The sequence below is a fragment of the Marmota monax genome, unplaced genomic scaffold (genome assembly GCF_021218885.2).
Source record: "Marmota monax isolate L192 unplaced genomic scaffold, Marmota_monax_Labrador192_F-V1.1 WCK01_AAM20220418_F8-fsc00001, whole genome shotgun sequence".
In the NCBI taxonomy this organism is placed as follows: Eukaryota; Metazoa; Chordata; class Mammalia; order Rodentia; family Sciuridae; genus Marmota; species Marmota monax.
In genome coordinates, this window is record NW_026693777.1 from 45,963,268 (window position 1) to 45,989,564 (window position 26,297).

General features: G+C 38.9%; 1 protein-coding gene across 2 annotated transcripts in view; it reads right to left on the reverse strand.

Annotated features, from left to right (window-relative positions):
* The window catches only part of Frmd5 (FERM domain containing 5), a 341,331-nt gene that overhangs the window by 186,075 nt on the left and 128,959 nt on the right, over window positions 1–26,297 (reverse strand). The gene's annotated exons all lie outside the window — the stretch shown is intronic.

Here is a 26,297-nt window from a genome sequence, read left to right on the forward strand (position 1 = left end):
ACAGTCAAATGTTTTCTCTGATAAGCAGAAGCTAGCCTAAACTGGGGGGGGGGGGGATGGAGAGAGAGAGGAAAAAAAGAAATTGGGGTGGGGATTCCATCAAAATTAAAGACAGTTCAGGGGAGTAGAAGAAGGGGATTGAAGGAGAGGGAAGAGGGATGGGATAAGGGAAAAACAGTGGAATGAATCTGACCTAACTTTTCAATGTAAATATATGAATATACTACAGTGAATCTCATCATTATATATATCCACAAGACACCATTTTTAAAAAATGTAAATAAATAGATCAGTAGAGTAGAGAAGGGCAAGGGTAAACACTGCGGATTTAAATGGAGCAAACTATACTCTGTGTATTTATAATTATGTCAAAATAATTATGTATGCATAACTATTATGAACCAATAAAAATTATTTTTAAAATATATATACAACATATATAAAATAAAAAGCAGTTGTAACAAAAATAAATAAGTAAAAAGGAAAAGCAAAATTTTGGTATTTCAAGGAGAATATGAGCAGATGAGAGAAAGTGAAACAACACAGAAACTAATAAATTTGAGACAAAGGAAATAGAGGCATTTATGACAAAAAATATCTCAAGGGCTGGCATTGTGGCTCAGTGGTAGAGCGCTCGCCTGGCATGTGTAAGGCATGGGTTCGATCCTCAGCACCACATAAAAATAAAATAAAGGTATTGTGTCCACCTACAACTAAAAAAAAAATCTCAACTTTTTCAGAAAGTAGAAGGCAACTTCATTTTCCTAGGATAAGGGAACTAGAGAGAGATTGGTACTCGTGAATGGGAAGCACTTGGAAAAATTTCAATGGCCTCATTAAAAATTAAAAATATTTACTCTTTTTTGTCTTAGTGTATTCAGGCTGCTATAACAAAATACCACAGGCTGAGTAATTCACAAACAGCATAAATGTATTCTTCATGGTTCTGAAGGCCAAGAAGTCCAAGATTGAGGCACCAGCAGATTCAGCATCTGGTGAGGTCCTGTTCCTCATAGACAGCCTCACTTTCATCAGGCTCTCTTAGACCTGTGTTATAAGGGCACCGATCCCATCCATAAGGGTGGAATCTTCATGATGTAATCACATTCCAAAGGCCCCATCTCTTAATTCATCTCTTAATTTTATAGCATTTGAAATTACATTTCTAACACAAGAATTTAAGAGAATGCCAACATTCAGACAATAGCAGATGCCACCAAAAAAGTGAAAATACAGGGCTGGGATTGTGGCTCAGTGGTTGAGCACCCCTGGGTTCAATCCTCAGTACCAAAAAAAAAAAAAAAGTGAGAATACAACTTGTAGAATGGAAGAAAATACTTGGAAATAACATATCTGACAAAGGTCTAGCGTCCAGTATATATAAAGAATTCTTACAATTCAACAATGAAAACACAAAAAAATACCCAATTAAAAGAGAGGCAAAGGATATCAAAAGATATTTTCCCTAAAAACCAAAATGGCCAGTAAGCACACGTTAACAATGTTCAACATCATCAATCATTATGAAAATACAGATCAAAACCACTTTTGTTAGAATCGTCATAATCAAAAACACAAGTGGCCATAATAAAAAATAACAAGTGTTGCTAAAGTAGTAGGGAAACTGGAACTCTCATACATTGCTGATGGGAATGTAAAATGAACACCTATTTTGGAAAAGAGTTTGCAAATTCTCCAAACAAATAAAGAGTTGCCATATAACCCAGAAATTAACTTCATTCCTGGTATATATCCAAGATGAAAATATGCATCTACATAAAAACTTGTATAAATGTTCATATTAACCTTATTCATAGAAGAAAAAAAGTGGTAACAACTTAAACTTCCATAACTAATGAATGGATAAACAAAATGTAGGCGATCCAACAACAGAATATTATTCAACCATAAAAATGAAAAAAGTACTAATACATACTACAATATGGAGAATCTTTAAAACATGCTAACTAGGCACAGTGGTATCACCTGTAGTTCTAGCTACTCAAGAGGTTAAGTGGAGGGATGACCTGAGTTCAGGAGTTCAAGGCCAGCCTGGCAACATAGCAAGATCCTGAGGAAAGGAGGAAAAGAGGGAAGGAACTACTAAAGGTGGAAACTATTATGCTAAGTGAAAAAAGCCAACACAAAAGGTAACATATTGCATGATCACATTTATATGAAATGTCCTGAATAGGCAAGTCTATAGAGACAAAGAATAGATTAGAGATTTCTAGGGCCTGGGGTACTGGGAGGGTGGAAAATGAGGAGTGACTGCTAACAAGTTTTTCTATTTTGGAGGGATGGAATTACATATTGGTGATGGTGGCACAATTTGGTGAATATATTAAATGCCACTGATTTGTATACTTTAAACACATGAATTTTTATGACATGTGAATTCTATCTAAAAAAAAAGATTTCTAGGCAGCACTGAGTTTTAGACAAGCTATGTTTTGTTCTCCAACTATTCAGAATGGAATCATGACTTTTTCAATCTGTAATAAGTCACGTAAGTCAGGTTGTAGGGGTTATATGAGCAAGGCACCTGGAATGGCGCAGAAGCAAAGAAATGACCAGCATGGTGCTGAAATAGGTCTATATAAAAGCCCAGGCTCTTTCAAAGCCTAACAATAAAAACAGGAACAATCCAATTATAAAACAGGCAAAGAACATGAACAGACATTTCACCAAAGAGGATATCCAGGTGGCAGATAAGCATATGAAAGGATGTAAAATATCATTAGCCATTAGGGAAATGCAAATTAAAACCAAGAGATATCACATACCTATCAGGAAGACTAAGATAAAAAATAGTGACAACACCAAAAGCTGGCAAGGCTGCCAAGAAACTAGGTTACTCACACATGGCTGGTGGGAATGTAAAATGGTGCAGCTACTCTGGGAAATAATTTGCAGTTTCTTATAAACTAAACATGGAACTACCATATATAACTTAGCAGTTGCACTCCTGGACATATAGCCCAGAGAGATGAAAGCCTGTGTTCACAAAAAAACCTTCACACAGATAATAGTTTTATTCATAGTACTGAAAGTACAGATGTCCTTGAACAGGTCATGATTAAAGAAAATGTTTTATACTATAGAATACTGCTTGGCAATCAAAAGAAACTATTGATACATTCAATGACCTAGATAAATCTTTGAGACTTTTGCTAAGTGGAAACAAAAGAAAAGGTTATGTATGGTATGATTCATTTGTATGACATTGTTAAAATGACAAAATTATAGAAGCAGATAATAAGACTAGTGGTTGTCAGGTGTCAGGAATAGGAGGGTGAGAGAGAAGAAGGTGACCACCAAAGGGCAGGAGGAGGGATACTTGGGGTAATGGAAATGTACTGTTTCTTCACTTTATCAATGGCCATATCTTTGGTTGTGGAATGTACTAGAGTTTTGCAAGATGTTACTACAGAGGGAAATAGGTAAAAGGTATGTGAGATCTCTTTGTATGATTTCTTACAACTGCAAGTGAATCTACAATTATCTCAAAGTAAAAGAGAGTAATTTACTTAAGAAATAGCTCTTGTTGAGTGGGAGACAAACCAAATCAAAAACTGATATATGGATTATAATAACTACTGTGAGTTTTATAGAGAGAGTAAGAAAATTCTGGAACACAAAGTCTCTTAATGATAAGTGATAATTTAAAATAACTGCTACCATTACTGAAATGGCTTAGGAACTGCAAATAGCTAACCATTTCCACAGGATTTATTCTCAAAGACTGTGATGGCATATATATGCCTTAAAGAGCACAGCACATTTATGAGATCTGAAACCCATAAATACAGATCCCCCTGATAACAGGCTGGGCCTTCTCACTGAGAGACTCTTTCTGTTTAGGAATGCTATCAATCATGAAAAATGGATGTAACTAATATTTATTTAAATCAAACAACTGTAATTAAGTGGCTAAGACAGACTCACCTGAATTTGAATCCTACCCCACCAACTACTACCCATGTGACCACAGGCCAAACAAGTGGCTCTGTGAGCCATGGCTTCCATGTGTATTGAAGATTCAAAGAGACCTGCTCTTTTTGTGGACCCTTAAGGTCAGAGGAGCCATCACAGCAACCCCAAAGAAAAAGAGCAGCGAGAAGGAAGATGGCGGCGAGGGGAGTGCATTGCCCCCGTGTGCTGCTTCACTATGTGGGAGTATGACAAGTCAGGACGGCTAAAGGATATCTTTTTTTTTTTTTAAATTTTTTTTATTGGTTGTTCAAAACATTATAAAGCTCTTGACATATCATATTTCATACATTAGATTCAAGTTGGTTATGAACTCCCAATTTTACCCCAAATACAGATTGCAGAATCACATCGGTTACACATCCACATTTTTACATAATGCCCTATTAGTAACTGTTGTATTCTGCTACCTTTACTATCCTCTACCATCCCCCCTCCCTCCCCTCCCATCTTCTCTCTCTACCCCATCCACTGTAATTCATATCTCTCCTTGTTTATTTTCCCATTCCCCTCACAACCTCTTATATGTAATTTTGTATAACAATGAGGGTCTCCCTCCATTACCATGCAATTTCCCTTTTCTCTCCCTTTCCATCCCACCTCATGTATCTGTTTAATGTTAATCTTTTCTTCCTGCTCTTCCTCCCTGCTCTGTTCTTAGTTGCTCTCATTATATCAAAGAAGACATTTGGTATTTGTTTTTTAGGGATTGGCTAGCTTCACTAAGCATAATCTGCTCTAGTGCCATCCATTTCCCTGCAAATTCTATGATTTTTGTCATTTTTTAGTGCTGCGTAATACTCCATGGTGTATAAATGCCACATTTTTTTTATCCATTCATCTATTGAAGGGCATCTGGGTTGGTTCCACAGTCTAGCAATTGTGAATTGTGCTGCTATGAACATCGATGTAGCAGTATCCCTGTAGTACGCTCTTTTAAGGTCTTAAGGGAAAAGTCCAAGAAGGGCAATAGCTGGGTCAAATGGTGGTTCCATTCCCAGCTTTCCCAGGAGTCTCCATACTGTTTTCCAGATTGGCCGCACCAGTTTGCAGTCCCACCAGCAATGTACAAGAGTACCCTTTTCCCCACATCCTCTCCAGCACTTGTTGTTGTTTGACTTCATAATGGCTGCCAATCTTACTGGAGTGAGATGGTATCTTAGGGTGGTTTTGATTTGCATTTCTCTGACTGCTAGAGATGGTGAGCATTTTTTCATGTACTTGTTGATTGATTGTATGTCCTCCTCTGAGAAGTGTCTGTTCAGGTCTTTGGCCCATTTGTTGATTGGGTTATTTGTTTTCTTATTGTTTAATTTTTTGAGTTCTTTGTATACTCTGGATATTAGGGCTCTATCTGAAGTGTGAGGAGTAAAAATTTGTTCCCATGATGTAGGCTCCCTATTTACCTCTTTTATTGTTTCTCTTGCTGAGAGAAAACTTTTCAGTTTAAGTAAGTCCCATTTGTTGATTTTTGTTATCAACTTTTGTGCTATGGGTGTCCTATTAAGGAATTTGGAGCCCGACCCTACAATATGTAGATCGGAGCCAACTTTTTCTTCTATCAGACGCAGAGTCTCTGATTTGATATCTAGCTCCTTGATCCACTTTGAGTTAACTTTTGTGCATGGCGAGAGGAGGGGATTCAGTTTCATTTTGTTGCATATGGATTTCCAGTTTTCCCAGCACCATTTGTTGAAGATGCTATCCTCCCTCCATTGCATGCTTTTAGCTCCTTTATCAAATATAAGATAGTTGTAGCTTTGTGGATTAGTCTCTGTGTCCTCTATTCTGTACCATTGGTCCACCCTCCTGTTTTGGTACCAGTACCATGCTGTTTTTGTTACTATTGCTCTGTAATATAGTTTTAAGTCTGGTATCGCTATACCGCCTGATTCACACTTCCTGCTTAGAATTGCTTTTGCTATTCTGGGTCTTTTATTTTTCCATATGAATTTCATGATTGCTTTATCCATTTCTACAAGAAATGCCGTTGGGATTTTGATTGGCATTGCATTAAACCTATAGAGAACTTTTGGTAATATCGCCATTTTGATGATGTTAGTTCTGCCTATCCATGAACAGGGTATATTTTTCCATCTTCTAAGATCTTCTTCTACTTCTCTTTTTAGGGTTTTGTAGTTTTCATTATATAAATCTTTCACCTCTTTTGTTAGGTTGATTCCCAAGTATTTTATTTTTTTTGAGGATATTGTGAATGGAGTGTTTTTCCTCATTTCCGTTTCAGAAGTTTTGTCGCTGATATACAGAAATGCCTTTGATTTATGCATGTTGATTTTATATCCTGCCACTTTGCTGAATTCATTTATTAGTTCTAGTAGTTTTTTTGTAGACCCTTTTGGGTCTTCTAGGTATAGAATCATGTCATCTGCAAATAGTGATAATTTAAGTTCTTCCTTTCCTATTTTTATGCCTTTAATTTCTTTCGTCTGTCTAATTGCTCTGGCCAGTGTTTCGAGAACTATATTGAATAGAAGTGGTGATAGAGGGCATCCATGTCTTGTTCCAGATTTTAGGGGGAATGCCTTCAATTTTTCTCCATTGAGAATGATGCTAGCCTGAGGCTTAGCATAGATAGCTTTTACAATGTCGAGGTAAGTTCCTGTTATCCCTAGTTTTTCTAATGTTTTGAACATAAAGGGATGCTGTACTTTGTCGAATGCTTTTTCTGCGTCTATTGAGATGATCATATGGTTCTTATTTTTAAGTCTATTGATGTGGTGAATAACATTTATTGATTTCCGTATATTGAACCATCCTTGCATCCCAGGGATGAATCCTACTTGATCATGGTGCACAATTTTTTTGATGTGCCTTTGTATCCGATTCACCAGAATTTTATTGAGGATTTTTGCATCTATGTTCATCAGAGATATTGGTCTGTAGTTTTCTTTCTTTGAGGTGTCTTTGTCTGGTTTCGGAATCAGGGTGATGTTGGCCTCATAGAATGAATTTGGCAGAGCTCCTTCTTTTTCTATTTCCTGAAATAACTTGAAAAGTATTGGTATTAATTCTTCCTTAAAGGTTTTGTAAAACTCCGCTGTATACCCATCCGGTCCTGGGCTTTTCTTGGTTGGAAGTCTTTTGATTGCTTCTTCTATTTCATCTATTGTTATTGGTCTGTTTAAGTTGTGAGTATCCTCCTGACTCAGTCTGGGCAAATCATATGACTTAAGGAATTTATCAATGTCTTCACTATCTTCTATTTTATTGGAATATAGGTTTTCAAAATAATTTCTAATTGTCTTCTGTATTTCTGTAGTGTCTGTTGTGATATTGCCTTTTTCATCCCGTATGTTAGTGATTTGAGTTCTCTCTCTTCTTCTCTTCGTTAGCATGGCTAAGGGTCTGTCGATCTTATTTATTTTTTCAAAGAACCAACTTTTAGTTTTGTTAATTTTTTCAATAGTTTCTTTTGTTTCAATTTCATTGATTTCTGCTCTGATTTTAATTATTTCTTGCCTTCTGCTACATTTGCTGTTGTTTTGCTCTTCCTTTTCTAGGGCTTTGAGATGAAGTGTGAGCTCATTTATTTGTTGGTTTTTCCTTTTTTTGAGGAATGACCTCCAAGCGATGAATTTCCCTCTTAAAACTGCTTTCATTGTGTCCCATAGATTCCGATATGTTGTGTCTGTATTTTCATTTATCTCTAAGAATTTTTGATTTCTTCCTTTATGTCTTCTGTAACCCATTGATCATTCAGTAACATATTGTTCGTTTTCCATGTGATGTAGGATTTTTCCTTCCGTCTTTTATCATTGATTTCCAGTTTCATTCCATTATGATCAGATAAAATGCATGGTATTATCTCCACCCCTGTATATTTACTGAGGGTTGCCCTATGGCATAATATATGGTCTATTTTTGAGGAGGATCCATGTGCTGCTGAGAAAAAAGTATATCCACTTGATGATGGTTGATATATTCTATATATGTCAGTTAAGTCTAGGTTGTTGATTGTGATATTGAGTTCTATAGTTTCTTTATTCAGCTTTTGTTTGGAGGATCTGTCCAATTGTGAGAGAGGTGTGTTGAAGTCACCCATAATTATTGTGTTGTGGTCTATTTGATTCTTGAACTTGAGGAGAATTTGTTTTATGAACGTCGCAGCACCATTATTTGGTGCATAAATATTGATAATTGTTATGTCTTGTTGGTGAATGGTTCCTTTTAACAGTATATAATGTCCTTCCTTATCCCTTTTGATTAATTTAGTCTTGAAGTCAATTTTATTCGATATGAGGATGGCCACCCCTGCTTGCTTACGAGGACCGTGTGCATGGTATATTTTTTCCCAACCTTTCACCTTCAGCCTGTGTATGTCTTTTCCAATCAGATGTGTCTCCTGGAGGCAGCATATTGTTGGATTTGTTTTTTTAATCCATGTTACCAGCCTATGTCGCTTTATTGGAGAGTTTAAGCCATTAATGTTTAGAGTTACTATTGATATATGGTTTGTACTTCCAGCCATGTTTGATTATTTATCTTCTTTTTTTTTTTTTTAATTTAGTTTGTTTCTCCATGGTTAGCTTTCCCCCCGCCCTCTGTCTTTATAGAGGCACTTCCCACTGATGGTTTTGGTTATTGTTTTTCATTTCTTCCTCGTGTAGTGTTTTGCTCAAGATGCTTTGCAATGCTGGTTTTCTGGCTGCAAATTCTTTTAGCTTTTGTTTATCATGAAAGATTTTTATTTCGTTATCGTACCTGAAGCTTAATTTTGCTGGATACAGAATTCTTGGTTGGCATCCATTGGCTTTCAGTGTTTGAAATACGTTGTTCCAGGATCTTCTCGCTTTCAGCGTCTGTGATGAAAAATCCGTTGTTAACCTTATTGGTTTACCCCTGAATGTAATCTGCCTCCTTTCTCTTGTAGCTTTTAGTATTTTCTCTTTGTTCTGTATATTGGATATCTTCATAACAATGTGTCTTGGCATTGGTCTACTGTGATTTTGTGTGCTCGGTGTCCTGTATGCATCTACAATTTGTATATCCATTTCCTTTTTTATTTCTGGAAAGTTTTCTGTAATTATTTCTTTCAGCAGGTTACTCATTCCCTTGGTTTGAATCTCTGTACCTTCTTCTATCCCGATGACTCGTAGGTTTGGTTTCTTTATGTTATCCCATATCTCTTGGATGTTTTTCTCGTGGTTTTTAACCAGCCTTTCTGAGTTGGCTAGGCTCTTTTCAAGATGATATATTTTGTCTTCATTATCTGATGTTCTGGCTTCTACTTGCTTCATTCTGTTAGTGATACTCTCAATTGAGTTTTTAATTTGGTTTATCGTTTCCTTCATTTCTAGAATTATTGTTTGGTTTTTTTTTATAATCTCAATCTCCTGATAAAGATGCTTAACTTCTTCTTTTATCTGTCTATGTAATTCATTTTCAAAGTGTTCTTTCACTGTTTGGATTTGCTGTCTCGTATCTTCTTTAAGGTTCCATTCCATCTGTCTAAGGTATTCCTTGAGTTCTTTATATGACCATTTTTCTGCTGACTCTAGGTCCTCCTGAATATTTAGGCTGTCCTTCATTGTTTGTACTCCTTTTCTTCCTTGCTTTTTTATGCTGCTCATGTTACTTCTTGTTCTGTTTGACTGCTGAGTTACTGTTTACTCTTATAGATTTATTTGATGCTTGAGAGGAAAGATATTAGAAGGGAAGGGAAGAAGTCACTAAAGAGAATGAGAGTAGGCAGGTAGAATTCAAGGAAGGGGGAATAAGAAGATTGAAAAGAAATGAAAAGACAAAAGAAACAAGAATAACAAAGATTAGATAATAAAGAAAGAAAGAAAAGACGAAAAAAAAATTTTAACAAAAATAATAGTGATAATAAAAAATGAAAATTAAAATTAAAAAAAAATAATAATAATAAAATAAAAAAATTAAAAAAAATAGAAACATTGAAAAAAAATTAAAGAACAACAACAAATAAAAATTGAAAATGAAAGAAAAAGAAGAAAAAAAAAAGAAAAAAAAATGATAATAATAATAATAATAAATGCAGTCCTAGAGTTCTATTAACTTCTCTTCCAGTAGGTGGAGCTGTGCCCACTGGGCCAAGCTTCTCCTCTCAATAGGTGGGAACCATTCACTGTGCAGCAGCTCTTTCTCCTAGACTGGGCGGGTCTCCAATCCTGAGTGTCTAGGGCCTTGTCTTGTGTTTCCTCAAGCCAGGCCATGCTCACCTGTGGCGCTCACCACAATACTGGCTACACGCCAGGTCTGCTGCTCCTGGGAGCCCTGTTTTCATGAACACCTGGGCTCACTCTCCCTGTTTGCCTCCCTCAGACCCTAAGTTTGTAGAGCTTGGGGCTGAGATCCCCCAGTGAATTTGCTTGCCCTCCTGTAGCCACGCCCCCGGTAGCTGGTGCAAGAGACCTCAGTTGTCAGCACTGGTGGGAGCGGTAGCCGGGAGTTCCGCGCCGGGAGTTCCGTGCCGCGAGTCCCGCGCCGCTCCTGATTCCCTCGGTCTGGTTATTGCGTTCACAGGAGAGCTGGGAGTGGCCCTTAAGGTTTCCCCGCTGTGTGGAGAGAGATGGCTAGGGGATTACACACCTGTCGCGCTGGTTTCAATGCAGTTATCTCCTCCGCCCGTGACGCCATTTCTCTGCCATGGTGATATCCCATGCAAATGGTGACCGTTTGTTCCCTTTGCCGGATGACCAATGCAACGGGTGGGTCCTGACTGTCTCTCCCAATCCCCGTTTCAGTCCTGTGGCCACTGCCTATGAAGGCTCGGTTGGCTTTTACCTCTGTAAGTTCCTAAGGGCCGGCCAATTATTTCAGCGGGATCATTAGTGCTGAGTCACACGAAGCAGGCGAACCGGAGCTTAATTGCCTCCGATTCGGGCTCTGTGTGTGTGTTCTGAGGGGCCCAGCCTGTACACCCCAGATCCACGTCAGCTCAGCATTGCCTAGTGGTCCTGAGCAAACAGCATTTAGACAGTTTACGGCTCCCTATGCCCGCGTAGTTGAAGATGTCAGAGACTTGATCTCTCTGCGCCTGCCACCATGTTACATCTCCTCAGTAATATTCATATTGCCCTTACAGCTTCCTGGTATAAGCAAGTTCTTGGGATTATACAAACTGCTGCTTCTGTTTCCAGTCCAGATTTCTAGAAATGAAACTCTGGGCCGCGCTGACGAGCGTCCGCGCTTGTCTGTGACCGTAGCAGAGCCGCCCTGGCCTCCGCAGCTCTTCAGCCCAGTGCCAGGCCCCAGGGGCCCAAGCGGCTGCCGCCGCGGCTCTCCATCCCCCTCCTCCGGAGCACGGGTCCCCTGGCAGGGGGGTGCAGAACGACCCCAGAGCAGGCTCTGCCCGAAGGTGCAGCGGCGAACAGGCCACAGAGACGCTCGAGGCTGCAGTCCAGCCTTCGGAGGACAGGGCTCGGCACGCAGCCCAGCTCCAACCTCTAGGTGCGGCTGCCGGACAGTGTATACAGAGCCATCAAGACAGCAAGCAGAAAGCAAATGGCGGCTCCCGCGGAGTGGATTTTCGGCACAGAAACCACAGCCCCGCCAGCAATCCCAATCCACAAACTCTCCCTGTATAAAAAATATTCAAAAAAAAAAGGCGGGGCGCACTGAGCTTTCTTTGCCTCGGGTACTTACAATCCACTGTTGATTACACATTCAGCTTCTCCGCCCGGAGCGAAGCGAAAGAGGTAAAGGATATCTTGTTAGGAATTTCCAGCAATAGTGGGGTGCTCCGGAACCTGGAGGAAGGATTTCCATCGCACGAGGATCGGCTACGGGGACTCAAACGCGAGAGGATTGTCGCACAGAGGGTAACACTGCTTATTCAGCAAACCGCCACGCGGCTAGAGTCTGAAGTGCGCGCTGGGAAACGAGGAGATAGCGATGCAGGGATACAGCGCTGCAGTTTCTGCCAGCCGTGCAAGCACCGTACTGAGGGCTGAATTCTGGGTTCGAGACGGGGGAAGGAAGCGGTGCATCTCGGTTCTCCACACCGGTCAGACCACAGAGGAGGCCAGCAGCCACCATGTTGGAAAGCTGACGTCACCATCCCTGTTTTCGACTGACCGCAGCATATTCAGCCATAGAACAGGTAATTTCAGGCTGCAATTCGACTGCGGCTTGCAGACAGATTGCTAGGGTTCAGTGCCTGGGTGCTTCTTAGAACCTGATCTTATCGGAGCGAACACCGAGCGCGGGGCGGCCGAGTTCCGGCTCCCGAACCGTCCCGGAACCGCCCTGGCCCAGGGCTGCGGAGCCTGCGGAGGCTGCTTCTTGGACCCTGCTCCTATCAGAGCATACACCAAGCACTAAGCGGCCGAATTCCGGCTCCTGGAACTGAGCCCGCGGGGACTGCTTCTTGGAGCCTACGCTTATAGGAGCTTACACTGAGCACGGAGCGGCCGAGTTCCGGCTCCCGGAACTTCCCTGGCCCGGGGCTAGGAGCCCGCGGAAACTGCTTCTCGGTCCGGGTCCTGCTGAGGGCCGGTCAGGACTCACCCGTTGCTTTGGTTGCCCCGCAAGGGGAACGAAATGCTGCCATTCGCATAGGATACCAACATGGCAGAGATCCGATGTCATCAGAAAGCGGCGGAGGAGAGAACTTCATCAATACCAGCGGCGACATAAACAGTTGGTCTCCTGGTAGGGGGGGTGAGGCACAGACACCCGAGTCTCCTCAATTTGTCGTCGAGCCAGAGGGGAGGAGCCGGGCCGCCGCCAGCACCCAGAGCAGGCCCAGCGGCTCGCCAGCATGGTGACCACGTGACCCCAATTGGAGAGGGGGCGGAGCTGAGCCGCCACCCGCACCCGCAAGGTGGGCAGACCCGCGACCCAGTGGTACATGGGCGTGGTAGGAGGGGCAGGGCAGAGCCGCCCTTCGCGCTTGCAAGGTAAACAGACCTGTGACAGCCTGGCGGGTCAGGCCCAGTGGCCTGCCAGTGTGGTACACACGTCACCCCAACTGGAGTAGGGGCAGAGCAGATCCTTCTCCCATGCCCGGATCAGGCCCTGCCGGTGTGGTGGTCACGTGACCCCAATTGGAGTGGGGGTGGAGCGGAACCGCCACCCATGCCCGCAGGGTGAGCAGACCTGTGACCAACCTGCAGATCAGGCACAGGGGTCCGCAGGCGTGGTAGGAGGGGCAGGGCAGATCCGCCGCCAGCGCCTCCAAGGTAGGCAGACCTGCAACAGACCGGCGGATCAGGCCCAGGAGCCTGCTGGCGTGGTACACACACCACCCTAATTGGAGTAGGGGCAGTGCAGAGTCGCCGCCCGTGCCAGGAACAGGCCCAGCGTCCTGCAGGCGGGGTAGTCACGACACCCCAATTGGAGTAGGGGCAGAGCAGAGCCACCACCCGTGCCCGAAAGGTGGGCAGATCTGCGACCGACCAGAGGGACAGGCCCAGTGGCCTGCCGGTACGACAGACACGTCACCCCATTTGGAGTAGGGGCAGAGTAGAGCTGCCGCCCGCGCCTGCAGGGTAGGCAAACCTGCAACCGACCGGCGGATCAGGCCCGGTGGCCTGCCGGCGTGGTACACTCGTCACCCCAATTGGAGTAGGGGCAGAACAGAGCCGCCGCCAGCGCCCAAAACAGGCCCAGTGACCTGCCGGCGTGGTAGCCACGACACCCCAATTGGAATAAGGAGAGAGCAGAGCCACCGCCCGCACCTGCAGGAAAGATATGCAAGCAATATGAAAAGACAAGGAAAGCAAGGACCACAAGCAATGCAGGTCAACGCAACTTTAGAAGAGGTAACAGCTGCAGCAGATGGAATGTCAGATAAAGAATTCAGGATATACATGCTTCAGATGATCTAGAGTATCAAGGAAGACATTAAACAGCAAAATCAGACAATGAAAGATCACTTCGACAATGAATTACGCAAACAAATCCAGGAAGGAAAGGATCAACTATACAGGGAGATAGAGGTTATAAAAAACAAACAAACAGAAATCCTAGAAATGCAGGAAGCAATAAACCAACTTAAAAACTCAATGGAGAATACTACCAGCAGAGTAGAACACTTAGAAGATAGAACATCAGACAATGAAGACAAAGTATTTCGACTGCAAAAGAACATAGACAGCTCAGCAAGACTGTTAAGAAACCATGAGCAGAACATCCAAGAAATATGGGATAACATTAAGAGACCAAACTTAAGAGTCATTGGGATACAGGAAGGTACAGAGCTCCAAACCAAAGGAATGAGCAGTCTATTCAATGAAATAATACGAGAAAACTTCCCAGACTTGAAGAATGAGACAGAATCCCAAATTCTAGAAGCCTACAGGACGCCGAATGTGCAAAATCATAAGAGATCCACACCTAGACACATTATAATGAAGATGCCCAACATACAGAATAAGGAGAGAATTTTAAAAGCTACAAGAGAAAGAAAGCAGATTACATTTAGGGGTAAACCAATCAGGATAACAGCTGATCTTTCAACACAGACTCTGAAAGCTAGAAGATCCTGGAATAACATATTTCAAACACTGAAAGAAAATGGGTTCCAACCAAGAATTGTGTATCCAGCGAAATTAAGCTTCAGGATGGAAGATGAAATTAAAACCTTCCACGATTAACAAAAGTTTAAAGAATTCGCAGCTAGAAAACCATCTCTTCAAAATATCCTCGCCAAAGCATTACAGGAAGAGGAAATGGAAAATAACAATGAAAACCAACAGTGGGAGGTAGGACAGTAAAGGGGGGGAAAATAATCAAAGAGGAAAACAAACCATGTTTAGTAACATAAATAAACAAATATGGCTGGAAGAACAACCCATATCTCAATAATAACCCTAAATGTTAATGGCTTAAACTCACCAATTAAGAGACACAGGATAGTAGAATGGATCACAAAACAAGACCCAACAATATGCTGCCTACAGGAGACGCATTTGATAGGAAAAGACATACATAGGCTGAAGGTGAAAGGTTGGGAAAAATCATATCACTCATATGGACTTCGGAAACAAGCAGGAGTGTCCATACTCATATCAAATAAAATAGATTTCAAGCCAAAGTTAATCTAAAGGGATAAAGAGGGACACTACATACTGCTCAAAGGAACCATACACCAACAAGACATAACAATCATAAATATTTATGCCCCAAACAATGGTGCAGCTATGTTCGTCAAACAAACTCTTCTCAAGTTCAAGAGTCTAATAGACCACAACACCATAATCATGGGAGACTTCAACACACCTCTCTCGCCACTTGACAGATCTTCCAAACTAAAGTTGAATAAGGAAACTATAGAACTCAATAACACTATTAATAACCTAGACCTAATTGACATATATAGAGTATACCACCCAACATCAAGCAGTTACACTTTTTTCTCAGCAGCACATGGATCCTTCTCAAAAATAGATCATATATTATGTCACAGGGCAACTCTTAGACAATATAAAGGAGTAGAGATAATACCATGCATCTTATCTGATCATAATGGAATGAAACTGAAAATCAACGATAAAAGAAGGAAGGAAAAAGCATACATCACTTGGAGAATGAACAATAGGTTACTGAATGATCAATGGGTTATAGAAGACATCAAGGAGGAAATTAAAAAATTCTTAGAGATAAATGAAAACACAGACACAACATATCGGAATCTATGGGACACATTGAAAGCAGTTCTAAGAGGAAAATTCATTGCTTGGAGTTCATTCCTTAAAAAAAGAAAAAAACCAACAAATAAATGATCTCATACTTCATCTCAAAATCCTTGAAAAAGAAGAGCAAAACAACAGCAAAAGAAGTAGAAGGCAAGAAATAATTAAAATCAGAGCTGAAATTAATGAAATCAAAACAAAAGAAACAATTGAAAAAATTGACAAAACTAAAAGTTGGTTCTTTGAAAAAATAAACAAAATCGACAGACCCTTATCCATGCTAGCGAAGAGAAGAAGAGAGAGAACTCAAATTACTAGCATACGGGATGAAAAAGGCAATATCACAACAGACACTTCAGAAATACAGAAGATAATCAAAAACTATTTTGAATCCTTATACTCCAATAAATTAGAAGATAGTGAAGGCATAGATAAATTTCTTAAGTCATATGATCTGCCCAGATTGAGTCAGGAGGATATAGAAAACCTAAACAGACCAATATCAATTGAGGAAATAGAAGAAACCATAAAAAGACTACCAACTAAGAAAAGCCCAGGACCGGATGGGTATACAGCAGAATTTTACAAAACCTTTAAAGAAGAACTAATACCAATACTTTTCAAGCTACTTCAGGAAATAGAAAAGGAGGGAGAACTTCCAAATTCATTCTATGAGGCCAACATCACCCTGATACCTAAACCAGACAAAGACACTTCAAAGAAAGAAAACTACAGACCAATATCTCTAATGAACCTAGATGCAAAAATCCTCAATAAAATTCTGGCGAATCGGATACAAAAACATATCAAAAAAATTGTACACCATGATCAAGTAGGATTCATCCCTGGGATGCAAGGCTGGTTCAATATACGGAAATCAATAAATGTTATTCACCACATCAATAGACTTAAAAATAAGAACCATATGATCATCTCGATAGATGCGGAAAAAGCATTCGACAAAGTACAGCATCCCTTTATGTTCAAAACTCTAGAAAAACTAGGGATAACAGGAACATACCTCAATATTGTAAAAGCAATCTATGCTAAGCCTCAGGCTAGCATCATTCTGAATGCAGAAAAACTGAAGGCATTCCCTCTAAAATCTGGAACAAGACAGGGATGCCCTCTCTCTCCACTTCTCTTCAAAATAGTTCTCGAAACACTGGCCAGAGCAATTAGACAGACGAAAGAAATTAAAGGCATAAAAATAGGAAAAGAAGAACTTAAATTATCACTATTTGCAGGTGACATGATTCTATACCTAGCAGACCCAAAAGGCTCTACAAAGAAACTATTAGAGCTAATAAATGAATTCAGCAAAGTGGCAGGATATAAAATCAACACGCATAAATCAAAGGCATTCCTGTATATCAGCGACAAATCCTCTGAAATGGAAATGAGGACAACCACTCCATTCACAATATCTTCAAAAAAAATAAAATACTTGGGAATCAACCTAACAAAAGAGGTGAAAGACTTATACAATGAAAACTACAGAACCCTAAAGAGAGAAATAGAAGAAGATCTTAGAAGATGGAAAAATATACCTTGTTCATGGATAGGCAGAACTAACATCATCAAAATGGCGATATTACCAAAAGTTCTCTATAGGTTTAATGCAATGCCAATCAAAATCCCAACGGCATTTCTTGTAGAAATAGAGAAAGCAATCATGAAATTCATATGGAAAAATAAAAGACCCAGAATAGCAAAAACAATGTTAAGCAGGAAGTGTGAATCAGGCGGTATAGCGATACCAGACTTCAAACTATACTACAGAGCAATAGTAACAAAAACAGCATGGTACTGGTACCAAAACAGGTGGGTGGACCAATGGTACAGAATAGAGGACACAGAAACCAATCCACAAAACTACAACTATCTTATATTTGATAAAGGGGCTAAAAGCATGCAATGGAGGAAGGATAGCATCTTCAACAAATGGTGCTGGGAAAACTGGAAATCCATATGCAACAAAATGAAACTGAATCCCTTTCTCTCGCCATGCACAAAAGTGAATTCAAAATGGATCAAGGAGCTTGATATCAAATCAGAGACGCGCCGTCTGATAGAAGAAAAAGTTGGCTCCGATCTACATACTGTGGGGTCGGGCTCCAAATTCCTCAATAGGACACCCATAGCACAAAAGTTAATAACTAGAATCAACAAATGGGACTTACTCAAACTAAAAAGTTTTTTCTCAGCAAAGGAAACAATAAGAGAGAACCTACACCCTGGGAACAAATCTTTACTCCTCACACTTCAGATAGAGCCCTAATATCCAGAGTATACAAAGAACTCAAAAAATTAGACAATAAGAGAACAAACAACCCAATCAACAAATGGGCCAAGGACCTAAACAGACACTTCTCAGAGGAGGACATACAGTCAATCAACAAGTACATGAAAAAATGCTCAACATCTCTAGCTGTCAGAGAAATGCAAATCAAAACCACCCTAAGATACCATCTCACTCCAGTAAGATTGGCAGCCATTAGGAAGTCAAACAACAACAAGTGCTGGCGAGGATGTGGGGAAAAGGGTACACTTGTACATTGCTGGTGGGACTGCAGATTGGTGCAGCCAATTTGGAAAGCAGTATGGAGATTTCTTGGAAAGCTGGGAATGGAGCCACCATTTGACCCAGCTATTCCCCTTCTTGGTCTATTCCCTAAAGACCTAAAAAGAGCATGCTACAGGGACACTGCTACATCGATGTTCATAGCAGCACAGTTCACAATAGCAAGACTGTGGAACCAACCTAGATGCCCTTCAATAGACGAATGGATAAAAAAAATGTGGCATTTATACACAATGGAGTATTACTCTGCATTAAAAAATGACAAAATCATAGAATTTACAGGGAAATGGATGGCATTAGAGCAGATTATGCTAAGTGAAGCTAGCCAATCCCTAAAAAACAAATGCCAAATGTCTTCTTTGATATAAGGAGAGTAACTAAGATCAGAGTAGGGACGAAGAGCAGGAGAAGAAGATTAACATTTAACAGGGATGAGAGGTGGGAGGGAAAGGGAGAGAGAAGGGAAATTGCATGGTAATGGAAGGAGACCCTCAGGGTTATACAGTGGAGGGGGTAGAGAGAGAGGAGGGGAGGGGAGGGGAGAGGTGGGGATGGGGGAGGGTGGAGGATGGGAAAGGCAGCGGAGCACAACAGACACTAGTATGGCAATATGTAAATCAATGGATGTGTAACTGATGTGATTCTACAATCTGTGTATGGGGTGAAGGTGGGAGTTCATAACCCACTTGAATCAAAGTGTGGAATATGATATGTCAAGAAATTTGTAATGTTTTGAACAACCCACAATAAAAAATTAAAAAAAATTAAAAAAAAATAAAATAAAATAAAAAATAAAAATTAAAAAATAAAATAAAATAAAATCATAGAGCAGTGATTCTCAAAATGTAATCCCTATCCTAGTAGCATCAGTAACTCTAGAAATTTGTTATAAATAAAAATAATGGGGCTCCACTCTTGACCTACTGAAGCAAATACCCTGAGAGTAGAGTTTGCAATGTATAAGCTTACTATGTAATTTTTATGCATGTTAAAATTCAGTAACTATTGACATGGAGGATTATTTCCTTTAAAGCAGTGGTCTTTAATCCTCTTGCACATATAATGAGAGGGTAGTGCCAGGTAGAAAATGACACAGGTTAGTTTCTTTCCTCTTTGGTCTGGGGTTGCTTAGCTAATGACCAAGTCCATTTTACTAATAGGTTCTGCAATGAATTTCATTGAGCTACTTACACACATACACTTTTGGGCAGGCAAATGCAATTTCTAATTGGCACTTTAAATTCACCAATAAAATTAAATATGATATAGATATGCATCTCTGAATCAAAAGAATATCTCAGTTGTTCCTCAAAATACACACATTTTAGTCTGGGCACAGTGGTGCATGCCTATAATCCCAGAAGCTCAGAAGGCTGAGGCAGGAGAATTGCAAGTTCAAAGTCAGCCTTAGTAACTTATTGAGGCCCTTAGCAACTTAGCAAGACCCTGTCTCAAGATTATACATAAATAATTAAATAAAAAAGGCTGGGATGTGGCTCAGTGTAAGCACCTCTGGGTTCAATATCTGGTAGCCTATCCCCCGTCCCTCAAAAATACACATTTTAGGATTGTGGGGTTTTGTCACAGATTTCTTGGTCCTATTCAGCTTGGATATATGTAGAAGTCACCCTTTTAGGATATTTACCACCATGAGATGAGAATGTTGCATGATCTTTGAGACATATCAATAAAGATAGCATTACCATTGTGCCAACTTGTCTTCTTTGTGGTTAGAAGAATGAGAGAATTTAGCTGAACAAACCAACCCCATATCTTCCTAAACATCTTAATTATGGCTAACTTCTAGAATTTGAAGGACTGTCAAGCATTATCAGGCCTATAGAAAACTACAGATTCTTCTGTTTGAAAGGACTGTATCAATACAATATTGCAAAGAAGTAATTCACCTTTCACTTACATATAATCACAATTCTTCTAAATTACTATGTTTTACAGAGTTCTATAACCATACTTATTAATTCCTGAATAAAAATTAAATTTTTAATTATTTAATTTTCTTTTTCATATATTATACAAATTAGATTGTAGATGAAGGAAACATTGATAAGTCATTATCATGTACTATAACCATATGTTTCTGTAACCAAATAAATGCAGACTAAGTATTTGTAACTGATATATGCTGAATTATATTCATGAAGTAATTAAGCTATTAAAATAATAAAAACAAAAAAAAAGTTTTACTTTTGAGCTATTTGAGCTGTTAAAATAATAAAATAAACATTCACCAGTGAACAACAACAACAAAAAAAAAAAAAAACAAAGAGACCACACATACACATCCCCTAACACAGTGCCTCAACAAAAACCCAATAAATGTTAACTATCATACGTAGAGTATCCCTGATCTGAAATACTTGTGTTTCAGATTTCAGAGTTTTGGGATTTTTGTATATACTTTATCAGTTAGTCTATACTTTACCAGAGGCATTCTTAATTCAGAAATCTGAAATCCAAAATGCTCCAAAATCTTTTTTGAACATCATGTTAGCAATTAAAAAAAGTTTCAGTTTTTAGGTCTTCAAATCACAGATACTCAACCTGTATTAGTAATCAAAAGAGGCTATAATAATTAACTTGTGTAGTTGAGCCTTATCTGAATGGAAGGAATCATCTCAACAATAGTCCCAATATCCTACTCAACCTTTGCTTCAACTTACTCAATGGCAGGTAGCTCACTACTTTTCAAAGCAACCAATTCCAACGTCAGGCAGCTACAATAGCTAGAAAGTTTTTCCTTCTACTTTTTTCCCAAATCTTTTCTTTAATTTTGAAACATTAGTCTTGATTCTGCCTATTCAAGCTTTGAAAAATGTCAGGCCCCTGTCCCACACAGCAAGTGACTTACATGGCAGCTATCCTATTATTTGGCATCTTTGGAAACTAATCTTCAGTCTGCTTCCTTCTCACCATGTAACCCAGGACACACCTCCCTGAGCCTGTTTCTTCATCCTGAAAGTAAGGGTTTCTGATCAAATAATTTCTGAGTTTTTCCCCAAAGGTAAGAACTATGATTTTACGCATGTCTTTGCCCAATTGTTCTTATTCATCTTTCTATGGCTGTTTTCAGTCCCTTCATCTTCTTGCTGCCTTTCTCTGAAGGGTGTGGGTTAATACCCTTCTTAAAAATTGATGCCTGGAAATAGAATGCAAAACTAAAGTTTTGGCAACAGTCAAATGTATTATAAAACTCTTTCTTCCCTATTTAATACAATTTAATATAAGCTTTGGGGACTAATGTTTTGACACCTTTCTTTATGGTGAGCTTATAGTTAACTAAAACCTCGGATCTTTTCCCATAAAATATTATCTTCTCCATCTTATATATCCAGAGTTGATTTCTGTAATATAAGTTCAGGAATTTATATATTTTTTAATGTTTAATGTCATCATTTAGCTATGTTCCATCATTTCAGATTATGAAGCTACATTTGAATCTTATGTCACTCATTGTATTAATCAAGGTAAACTGATTGCATTCTTTTTTTAATATTTATTTTTTAGTTGTAGTTGGACACAATATCTTTATTTTATTTTTATGTGGTGCTGACGATCAAACCCAGTGCCTCATGCGTGCAAAGTGAGCACTCTACAAATGAGCCACAACCCCAGCCCCAATTGATTGCATTCTTAAGAATTAGGAAAACATTTTTAAAACCTTTAATATTCCACTAGATACACAGATGTTTTAATGTAAAAGCTGAAGCTTTACTATTAATGCTGTTTTTTAAAAAAATTTAAGATTTTATTAAGTGTTCTAATTGTACAAACAGAAAATATGTTTTGGACCTACTGACCTCATCACTTCTCTTTTAAAAAGTCGAAGACCTAACAGTTCTAAATGTGACATATATTGTTCAAAACAGAGCATGGTATGCCTCTCAGTGTGTTGGGGCTGTCTGACACAAACAGCCCATTCCACACAACCCTGTAAATTCTCACACCGTCTTGCAACTTACCATAATAGTGACCAAATGATTCTCCCTTGTTAATTAACAGATTTAAAAACAACTACACTACCTTTCCCTCTCAAGGTGAAAAAAACTAAAGATTACTAACTAATATTTTAAAAAACAGCTCTGGGTGTTTTTGCTTTTGTAGGACACCAGAATTTACTATACAATACTCTTATGTCATATTAATGTCCATTCGAGGACTGTGTTCAGGTTGAAAGAAGTTTATTACACTAACTGAATTATGATTCTACATAGTAGATACTTTCCCTCTCACAGAACAAAAGTATCCCATTTTGGTGGAGGTGGTGGTGGTGATGGTACCAGAGTACTAGTTCTAGGTGGAGGGTATTTTCTTTGATATATATGAACTTTAAGCCATGACAGGAAATGACAGTTTACCCCTAAATTGTGCTCAGTTATCCATTGACATGGATGTGCCATAACCTGTCATCCTTGTCTTACAGGCCTCCCTAGGAAAAATGTTGCTGGAGAGTGAGCAAAAGAAATGTTTTCTGGGGAATGTATCAGGGCAAGAGTGCTGTGATTGTAGACATCACAACATTTCCCTACAGCAGTCTATATCCAACGGCAAATCCAAGTAGATAAATCTGGCTAGGATGAGTTTCTAAGAGAACATATGATGACTAAATTGAGATTTATGGTGACAATGTGGACCACTCACTTTAGGATACCCATTTCTGGACATCTTAGGCTAAGAGAGAACTGAAAGAGGCATCATTTTAAGCCCAGGGACCAAGAAACATCTGTATTTGTTCATAGAGCTTTTCATTTATCTGAGTATTTCCCTCTGCCTGTCAGGACTTCCTTTCACAAGTTTCTGCTCTCACATCAGGGGAGTGAATAATTGAATTTGGATAGTTTTTTTGTTTGTTCTGATTTGGAGTTAGGTCATTCCTTCCTACATGAAAACTTCTCTAGATGAAATGGGTCAAATACAGGACAAGCATGGGAGGCAACTCTGAATGCTTCCGTGGATACATACACATTTGTTGTCCTTGATATGCTGGAACCTAAGGGTGTTAGTCAGGTTTTCAACACTATGACAAAATAGCTTAGAAAAACAACTTAGAGGAAATACTAATTTTTTTCTGATGGTTTCAGTCCATGGTTGGCTGGCTCCATTGTTCCTGGGCCTGTGGTGAGGCAGAAGCATCATGGTTGGAAAGGTGCGGCAGAAGAAAGCTGCTCATCTCATGGCAGCCAGGAAGGAGAGTACTCTACCTACTGAAGGGGATAAAAAAGGACTCTTATACATATTACAAAGTAAATGTAAATAAATAACTGTAAGATTGAAACAGGAAAAGAGAAGACTGCAGCATGCCTACGTTCAAAACATTAAGATCAGCAGAACAGAGGGAAGGGAACAAGCAGAGGGGGAAGGAGAGAAGAAAGAGAAATACTGGGGACTGAATTACAGCAATTAAATCCCATGCTTTTATAACTATATCAGAATGAATCCTAATGTTATAAATAACTAAAATGAACAAATATATATATATAAACAATAAATTTGATAATTCAAATAAATATTAATATTGATGGAAAAAATATGAACTTCTCACATCTTAACGAAAATGACTAAAAGGAATCTGAAAATTTTAAAAAGTTATCATCACTACCAAATCTGGAAAATATCTTTCCTTTGAATAGATAAGGGAGAAAAGTAAGTGAAGGGATGTACTAAGTTACTAAGTCAGAAAAGTTCCTCTCAGACTTAAAATTAGCATACTATAGTAATGTAGTCACATCAATGTTTATAGAAGTTCAATTCATGAGAGTTAAACTGTGGAAACAACCTAGATGCCTTTCAGTAGATGAATGGATAAAGAAACTGTGATATATAAATACAATGGAATATTACTCAGCATTAAAAGAGAATAAAATTATGGCATTTGCAAGTAAATGGATGGAGTTGGAGATGATCATGCTAAACGAAGTAAGCTAATCCTCCCCAAACCAAAGGCTGAATGTTCTCCCTGATAAGTGGCTGCTGATCCATAATGAGGTGGGGCATGGGAAGAATAGAGGAACTTTGGAGAGGGCAAAGGGGAGGGAAGGGATGGGAGGGTGCATGGGGGCAAGAAAGATGATGGAATGAGATGAACATCATTACCCTAGGTACATGTATGACTGCACATATGGTGCAACTAACTCTACATCATATACCAACAGAGAAATGAAAAGCTGCACTCCATTTGTGTACAATGACTGAAGTGCATTCTGCTGTCATGTATAACTAACTAGAACAAAATTTTTTAAAAAAGAAAAATTCCTTTCAATATGGCTTGTTATCAGATAGGAAAAAAAGCAAAAAAAAATTATATTTAAGATTTCTTTAAAAATAATTATTAAATATCTGCTAGGGAAAGCAACTTGCTGCTTCATGAAAATAACTTTCATACATTGTGGTATAACCCTCTCCTACCATCCCAAGTTTATCCATTTGTAAAACAAAAACTAAGATAAGTGACAGTATGGGGGCAGAATGGAGGATTCTTCTCTTAGGGTAAATGCTAAATAGCTGAATATTCTCCAAAAAAAATTTTAAAAGTCATAAGACATGTAAACTGCTTTTTCCCCCTCTAGAATGGAAGTATCTTTTCTAAATCCTATAGTTTATTTCTTATGGACTTAAAGAATACTATGTAGCCTTATACTGGTTTAAATTATCAGACTTTGCTTTTTACCCCAAACTCAGTGAGCTAGAAAGAAAAAACTTCTTTTGAGGTAATTCTATTAAAATGTCATAGGAAACTTCTTATAAGATACTTTAAAGACCACAATAAAAGTATGTTGCTGTCATAAAATTCATATAACATCCCAAGGAACCTCATATAATCAAAACAACCTTGAAAAAGAATAATGTTAGGGTAAAATACTTTCTGACTTCAAAATTTATTACAAGGCTGGAGTTGTGGCTCAGTGGTAGAATCCTTGCATAGCATATGTGAAGCACTAGGTTTGATCCTAAGCACCAAATAAAAATAAATAAATAAAATAAAGGTATTGTGTCCATCTACAACTAAAAAAATAAAAATTTTTTTAAAACTTATTACAAAGTTACAGAAATCAAAACAGTGTGGAACTGGTATAAAGCCATCTAGACCAATGGAATATAATAGCGAGCTTCACACTCACATTTGTGGACATACGATTTTCAAAAAGGGTGCCAAGGGCCAAGGGTGCCAAGGGTTATGGATCAGAGGTAGAGCGCTCGCCTACTATGCATGAGGCATTGGGTTCAATCCTCAGCACCACATAAAAATAAAATAAAAATATATGTCCACCTATATCTAAAAAATAATTTAAAAAAAGGGTTCCAAGACCATTTAATGGATAATAGACAGTCTTATCAACAAATAGTGATCGGATAAACATGTGCAAAAGAATAAATTTGGACCCTTATGTTACATTATATACAAAAATTAAGTCAGAATGGATCAAAGGCTAAGAGCTAAAACGACAAAATGCTTAGAAGAAAACATAATTGGAAAAGCTTTGTAACCTTGAAAAACTTTGCAATGATTTCTTGAACATGACCCTAAAAGCACAGAGAACAAAAGCAAAAATTGATAAATTGGACTTCATCCAAATTAACAATTGCTGTATGTCAAAGGACATTATCAATAGAATGAAAGGCAACCATGGAAAGGGAGAAAATATTTGCAAATCACATATCTGATAAGTAGTTAATATCCAAAATATATAAAGAACTTCTACAAATCAACAACAAACAACCCAATTTAAAAATGGGTAAAGGACTTGAACAAACATTTCTCCAAAGGTAAACAGATGGCTAATATAATAAGCACATTAAAAGGTACCCAAATTCACTACTCATTGGGGAAATGCAAGATAAAACTAAAATTAGATACTATTTTACATCCATTTGAACGACTATGTAAGTAAAACAAATGTTGTATAAAATATAAAATATTGTATTTATATAAAATACATGTATAACAAATGTTGGCATGGATGTGGAGAAATTGGGACCCTTGTGGATTGCTGATGGGAGTGATGCAGCCACTATAGAAAAAGGAATGACACTTTCTCAAAATATTCAACACAGGCATGGTAGTACACACCTGTAATCCCAGT